This window comes from Capsicum annuum, chromosome 10 (assembly GCF_002878395.1).
Source record: "Capsicum annuum cultivar UCD-10X-F1 chromosome 10, UCD10Xv1.1, whole genome shotgun sequence".
Classification (NCBI taxonomy): Eukaryota; Viridiplantae; Streptophyta; class Magnoliopsida; order Solanales; family Solanaceae; genus Capsicum; species Capsicum annuum.
In genome coordinates this window covers 177,714,041-177,721,804 of record NC_061120.1, presented here as the reverse complement: position 1 = coordinate 177,721,804, position 7,764 = coordinate 177,714,041, and the positions used below count along the sequence as shown (strand labels likewise).

The window sequence follows — 7,764 nt, the reverse complement described above, 5'->3', positions numbered from 1 at the left end:
AAAATAGAAAAGGGTCATTCTTTTTTAAACAGATTAAAAAGGAAAGTAGGTCATTCTTTTTTAAATAGAGGGAATATTTTTGTTGTTCTTGTTTAGTGAAAATTTATCACCATGTATAAATCAAGTACTTGGTTAATTTATATTGAGTCTGATTTTGTAGAGACTAAAATCTTTTAATTTCTACTCCCTCGGTTAGAAGATATAAAAACTTCACCAAGAAATCAGTGTGGAAATGCAGTTCAAAGAATATAAAAACTTCATCGATTCGGTAAACTTTCTGTATTGGTTTCTGGATTTTAAAATCTATGGGTTTTCACCCTGTTTGAATTTAATTCTGATTTGAAGTCAGAAAAACTTCGTCAGATTTCAAAGTTCATTCGGTTGATGATTTGAAGATATAAAAATTTCATCATTGACTAGCAACAAGTTGGTTAAAGATTAAAGTCTTTATTGTTAGTATTCTGAAATACTAAAGTGTATGTCAAAGATTGACAGGAAAATGACGAATGAAACTGAACAACAAATTGATTTGGTTGTGAATGGTGTTGTCCCAACGGCAACCAATGTTCCATCATGAAGTCATTCAGATACTGCTCTAGCAATGAAAACGACAGAAAAACTAAAAAAATATTTTGGTGTAAACTTAAATATTTTGGTGTGAACTTCAAGGAATGACAGAAAATGATGTCATTGGTTGAACAAACTTGAAATGAAAATGTTCACAAGTACAGATCTTCATACTCCAGAAAAAAATAATGATTGAAAATCAATTGTCTCGTTTAAAAGATCTTGTGAGTCTTCCCAAGATAGAAGAGGATAATGAGTTGAATGAGAAATCATCAATGATGATTGTAAATCCTGTTAAAGATGATGCTTTAAATAATAAGAAGACAAATAAGTCTTCTGTACAAGAGAAAGAGCAAAACAAGAAAACATTCAATGGAGAGTGTTATAATTGTAGTGATGTTGGTCATGAAGCTCTAAATAGTCAAGTTCTAAATAAGAACAAGAAAAAAGAGATCAGATAAGCATGTCAGAAACAACGGAAAAGACTGAAAATCTGTGTGCTATGATCACTTAAAGCAATCTAGTTAGAAATCTAAATGAATGGTGGTTTGATTCAGGATCCACTAAACATGTTTATGCGAACAGAGAAGTTTTTGCTACTTATGATACTGCTGCCTTCAAAGAAGTGATCTTCATGGAAAATAATGCAACAGCCAAGGTTGAAGAAGGTGAAAAAATATTTCTAAAAATGACTTCCGATAAGGTGTTGACTCTCAACAATTTCTCCATGTTCCTACTATTAGGAAAAATTTAGTGTTGACAACACTTCTCATTAAAAATGAATTTAAGTATATATATTTGTTTCGGAGAAAGTTGTAATAAGTAAGAATGAAACATATGTAGGAAAGGGCTACCTTAATGGGTCTTTTCAAACTTGATGTAATGGTTGTTGAAATGAAGAAAGCTGAGGCTTCTTCTTACTTGCTAGAGTCAAATGATTTATGGCATAGTCGTTTAGGACATGTCAATTACGAAACTTTGCGGAAACTGATTAGTTTGGAAGTGTTGCCTAACTTTGAGTGCAATTAATTAAAGTGTCAAATATGTGTGAAATCTAATTATGCTAAACTTTCCTATACGTCTGTTAAAAGGAATTTCAATCTCTTAGACTCAATCTATACAGACATTTGTGATATGAAGTCAATACCATCTCGTGATGAAAAAAAGTATTTCATAACTTTTATTGACGACTGCACTAGATATTGTTATGTTTATTTGCTAAATTGTAAGGATGAAGCAATAGACGCATTTAGGCAATATAAAATTAAAGTTGAAAATCAGTTGGATAAAAAGATCAAAATGATAAGAAGTGATAGGGGTGGAGGATATAAATTTCCTTTTGCAGAGATATGTCTAGAAAATCGAATTGTCCATCAAACTATTGTCTCATATTCACCTCAATCAAATGAGACACTATAAAAAATGGATCAAATTACGGGGATTTTAAACCCCCGCAAATTTCACTTCTAGGAATTCCCAAAACCCCCCACAATACGAGTTGTCACAATCAATTTGCGACATTTTTTTTTACTATTATAATTAATTTGTTGCAGTTATTTTGCAGCGATCGACCACCGTTACTCTAAATTTAATTCTTTTTATATTAAATTTTTATTTAAAAATTGCGGCGGTTTAAGACATCCTCAATTTTCTTTTTTTAATTTAGCGAGGCCCATCAATTTTCAACAACTAATTATAGATTCTAATTTTAACTCAAATTTAATTGTTCCTTTAGGCATAACCTACAATTCAATATTTATTTAATTCATATATCATTAACACAATATGAATAATTAAACATTGTAATTCACAAACATATCAAAAATACATTGAACATTAAACTTCAAAATTAAATTTTCAACATTAACATCTTCAAACTCCAAAATTTCAACATTAACTAGTATCTTCAAACTCCAAAATCAAATTTAAACACAAAACCTTCAATATTCTATGATTCACTCCAACCACACAATTACATCATCATAATTGAATATCCAAGACAATTTACAACGAAATCAATGACAGTCATTAGGATCACTATCATCACGTAATCTCCTTGCATCCATGGGCGAAATGGGTCCACTAGCCGCATCACTTGGCTACATAAAAATGTAAAGTATAAAAATCAAATAAACTTTCAGTTCTTATTATAAAATATTTATGTTTGTGTACAACTAAAGCATCATCGATATGATTCATTTGCTTCCTTCTATTGCCACATTACTTTAAAATAAGAAAATATTTTAGTACGAGATAAAAGAAAAATATGTTACGTAAGTTCAGATGGAGGGAGTACCTATTAGCAACAAGAGAATAACAAATAGTCTCGAGAAAGAAAGGCTCCGTCTTTAGCTGTTCTTAGTCCTTTTATTGAGTGTAATGATGCCAATCAGGGTGCATATATTTGTTATACAATATTGTGCAGTTCTATTCCCTTACTGATGATATGACAAGAAGTGCATTACTAGAATTACAGTGGAACTTAAGACCATAAAATCTAGATACATTTAGTTCTTCTTTATTATGTACTAGCAGCTTTGGAATGACAATGAAAAACTCAAAAGTGTTCCATTGTTGACATGTTAACTAACTCTTTCAATAAAGTGGCTTATGATGTTACGGGTGTCAGTCATTCAAAGAACCTTATTGTTATCAATGCATGATGACTGTTAAGGAAAGCAAAAAAAAATCTTATCCAACAAATTCATGATGTTTACATCTTTGATACCGTGGCTATTATATTTATGCTTCTCATGTCGTCAGTCTTAAAGTCGTTAATATGAAATGTTTTCATGATGTTGTGACATACCTCTTCACAACCAGATGCCATCATCACCTTGATTGATCTTGTGACAAGTTTTGTAGCTGGAAGATAAAATATTGCATCTCAGTAGCTAATCAGATGAATATCAAAAGTTCATAGGCATACGTACAGTTACAATGTCAATGGCCTCATCTCCTTAAGAGATTTCTTACACAATGAAAGTCACGATCAGGTCGTTATGGTTTCTGCCAGCACTATCATCCTCAATATTTTACAAACAGTTGATGGAAAAGGGTACACCAAAAATGTAGAAAAAGTATAACTTAGTGCCAAGCACGCACGCATACACTGCTCTTTTCCCTTTCTTTCAGATTCAGCAAACATGCCAGATCAAGAAAAGACAAACTAATCAGCAAGACCTCAATTTCAAACTTTGTAACCTCACAAACACGTCTAGTTTCACAGTAAGAATAATGCTTTTTCCACACGAGATCGACTTGCTTATGGTTGTGGAATTAGACTTCAATGTGTAAAGGGGAAGACAAAAAGGTTTATTACAAAGAGTGTACATCAACACTTTATTACACATGAAGAAGATTCAAGTGTTATAACCATCATAGCCAACAAAAAGAAGTAAAACAATTTCCAAAATTGTGGTCATTTTAACTTATACAATAAGCTTCTCCAGAGGTCCAAATAAATCTATAAAAAGCTTCAATCTATTCAGCCAAATCAAACCAACTTTTTCATCAACACATTATTATAACTACATTCGTAGCTCCCGTTTGGCTATAGATTTTGAAGTTAAAACTTTAAAAAAAAAACTTGAAAATTAGAGTTTTTGAAGTCATGTTTTTTGGAATTTGAAATTTTTTCTGGACATGCATTTTACTTGAAAAAACTTTAAAGTTCTATGAGTGCAAATCCCAAAAACTGAACAAATTTCAACTACTCCTAAAATCTATGGTCAAACTCTAGCATAGTTTCAAAATGGAAAAATAAGAAAATAATAAAAAACACAATCATACTATCTATCCGCTTCATCTTGTAAGCTTATAAAACATCATAGCTAACAAAAAGAAGTAACACATAAAATTAGCTAAAGAAGTTGTTTCAACTGAGTTTACTAAATTTAAACAACAAATTAGTAGCTTTATTGTTAAAGAGTTTTGCAAGCTCTAAATATAATATAACCTAATAACAATAATTAGAAAGAGATAAAAGTAGAATTATACCTTTATGAGTACTTAAGCTGGAGGGATTATGGCTAAGCAATTTGAATTTTAAATATTATTAAGACAAAAAAGAGCATCTAGGATAAATGAAGGGCGGTGAAGAAAGTGGTAGTTCGGACATTATCATGCACCGATGCAGTGCTTTATTAAAAAACTGAAAGAGCTTCTCATTTATCAATCAAATAGACAGCAGAGCAAAACCATTGCAGAAGACAGAATGATCACAACAATATTAGTTGAAAGCAAATGATTTTTCGTGCCAAACTATCAAATTACTTGTCCACTATAAAGTTGCAGGTTTGGGTTCTATTTTCTAACCATATCCAACTAATGAACAGAAAAGGCTACTTATCAAACATTGTTAAAACAAATCTAAAAAATGGCCAAGAGAAAACTGAACAGTAGAATGTGAAAAGCCATGGTATTTACCGGAGGTTATATCAGTAAAGGCCACAGACCTGAATTAACAATTTCCTCCACATGATATTTGTTACCAGAGGCTCCCTAAGTTTCACAAGTGATAGTGTTAGAGCATGTAAAAAAAGTGAGAATTCTTGAGACCCAGTAAAATAAGCAAAACAACATTGTGTCTGATCTTTCTGTGAACTAGAAAAAACATGAAATATTAGGGAACATACAGAAGGTGCAAGCCAATTTATTTTAGATAAAGAATATATGTCCAATGATAAATTTTTTTCCTGTAAATGAGGAGTTCTAAGATTAAATAAACGACACAGAAGCTAACAAAAGAAATTAGTAAAATTTATATCTAAATTTTGAACAACAATGTCTTCACAATATAATATAGAACACTTCATTCTTACATTCCCAGAAATTATAATAGATGTACTGATCATTCACAATTTTAAAACTCAATCTAGCAGGCTCAGTGGCATAATTCATTTGACAACTAGAAATCATAAAAAAGTCTCATCAAATACAAGGAGATAGCATGGTAAATCCCTATTTTAAAGAGTTGCTCACCTTCGACCAACATGAGGTCTATGCATAAGATGGTTAGTTAGTGGCTCAGTAGCCAAAGCTAGTGCTCCAAGAGTATCCATAATGAGATTTACCCAAAGAAGCTGCAAGAAAGGTATCCTTGAGCAAAATGACAATAACATACCCATTGTAATCCCACAAGTGGGTCTGCCTAAAAATATAAAACAAGAAGAAGATATTCCGTAGTCTACAATACGCAAGTCCTCATTACCCACATAATGATTAACACAACACACATACACATATACATATTTATGCCTATTAAATTATAATTTATATATGCATTCCTACATCTGAGGTCAGAAGAGAGAGAGAGAAGAGAGGACCTGCACTGTGTTTAGAGGAACATCACCAGAAGAAACTATTCCCACAACATTGATTACAAGAGCTGCGACTTTAATAGTGAGCTGGAATTGAATAAATTTCTGAATATTTGCATAAACGGAACGACCCCAGAGTACGACCTACATTGAGATACATTAAGTCAAGGACCATGGCTTTTCATCTATGCTATTACACTAAGCCACCGATAAAATATCTAGTACATCCAAGCAATAATACTATTTGGTAAAGATGAGAGGATATTATGATACTGACCAAAGGGAAAAAAGAGAATACCTATTAAGGCAGCACCAGAATATCTTATGGTGTGTCCATGAGAGAGCAGTAGGATATTGCTAAAGAAGAAGATAATACCATCAATATCAATCAACAAAACGCCCTGATTGTATAGAGCTAAGTCTCTTTCAAATCAGCAAAGACAGGTTAACTGGAACAGAATTTCAACCTATTCAAATTATTTCATTTTTTCCATAGTGGAACTTCCTCAAGGAAGTGTTTCTTCACTAGCAGCAAATTCAAAAACACTATACTAATTTCAGATATTCATATCTAAGATATGGTCATAGCTTCTAGTATAGCTTCTCACTTTATCTATCTCCACATCCATCTCCACTTCTATGACCAATTTACCATTACAAGACCCAAGTAGGCATGAACTCATATCATACAACCATCAGCAGCTCAAAGATTACCTTATGCTACAACTCCTTGAAGCTGACTCATCTGCACTCTATCAAAAAATTGTATGCTTCCCCAGTATATCAAAACGCCAAAAGACGATAAATTTGGGAAAAGATACACACAATTACCTGGTCGGAGTAGCAATGGCCGACCAGAGGTGACAAAGCTAAGATGTCGGAGTAGCAATGGCCAATGGAGGTGCTAAAGTTGGCTGACGAAAAAATGAGAGAGAGATGGGTTGTTTTGGACATGAGATCAGTAGCAATTTTAATGAAGAAATTTCAAATCTGTGCTGATCCATTTGGGGAAATGAAATTGATTTGGGAAAAAAAATTAAGAGATAGGTTTTGGGGGAAATCAGAGAGAAATGTATTGTAAAAGAGACCAAAGGCAGTTGGAATTAAACCTAAAAACTGTAAATAGCTGAGCAATATGGAACAACCTAAAATTGCTACAGAACATTGAAAATATTGTTCCTATCACATTGTGTGCTATCAAAAAATTAAATCAAAATCCACATGCTATGCAACTACCACCAAAATTAAAGGAAATAAGAACAAAGAATTAGACTTACCTCAAATTCGAGCACTTTGCATTCAATTTGGAAAATAAAATTATATTGCAAATATCTGAAGGGCAACACTTACAACGTTTTTCCTTCATTAACAATGGCCAATCGATTAGAAAATGATAGGATTGAGAGGTTGTGAATAAAAATAAATTCAGGAACTTACCACAGGAAGCCGACGATATTTTGTTTTGAGTAGATCGGTTTTGGGAAAAAAAATTAATTTGGGGGAAAATTTGAGAGGGAAATTTTAAGTAAAATGGAGGCAACATTAAAGTAATATCCCGCTATTTTTTAATGGATAGCGGGGGTTAAAACCATGTAAATATAAAGTTTTTAGCGGCATATAGTTTACCCCCACAATTAATATAATTTTGTGGAGGTTAAAATAACCCCCACAAATAGACCTATGTAATTTGATCCATTTTTGTAGTGATATTTCGAAAAGAAAAAATCGAACATTAAAGGAAATAATAATTGTCTTACTCATAAGTTTGAATTTACTGCAAAACTTGTAGGGAAAGCTATCCTTATAGCTAACCGAATACTCAATAGAGTGCTCCATAGTAGGACATGTTCAATTTCATATGAAAAATGAAAAGAAA

General features: G+C 32.2%; 1 non-coding gene across 3 annotated transcripts; it reads right to left on the bottom strand.

The window, feature by feature from the left end:
* Positions 1-2,443: 2,443 nt before the first annotated feature.
* Positions 2,444-7,487, bottom strand: LOC107843369. Of its 3 annotated transcripts, none has more exons than XR_007045980.1 (8): positions 7,326-7,487; positions 7,166-7,248; positions 6,187-6,245; positions 5,895-6,032; positions 5,551-5,651; positions 4,996-5,070; positions 3,377-3,432; positions 2,444-2,666 (listed from the first exon to the last, which is right to left on the bottom strand). It is a non-coding gene; the product is annotated as an uncharacterized LOC107843369 (transcript). The 3 variants fall into 3 exon arrangements; XR_007045982.1 differs by having other exon boundaries at positions 3,377-3,695; positions 7,326-7,473; XR_007045981.1 differs by having other exon boundaries at positions 5,025-5,070; positions 7,326-7,472.
* Positions 7,488-7,764: the final 277 nt, after the last annotated feature.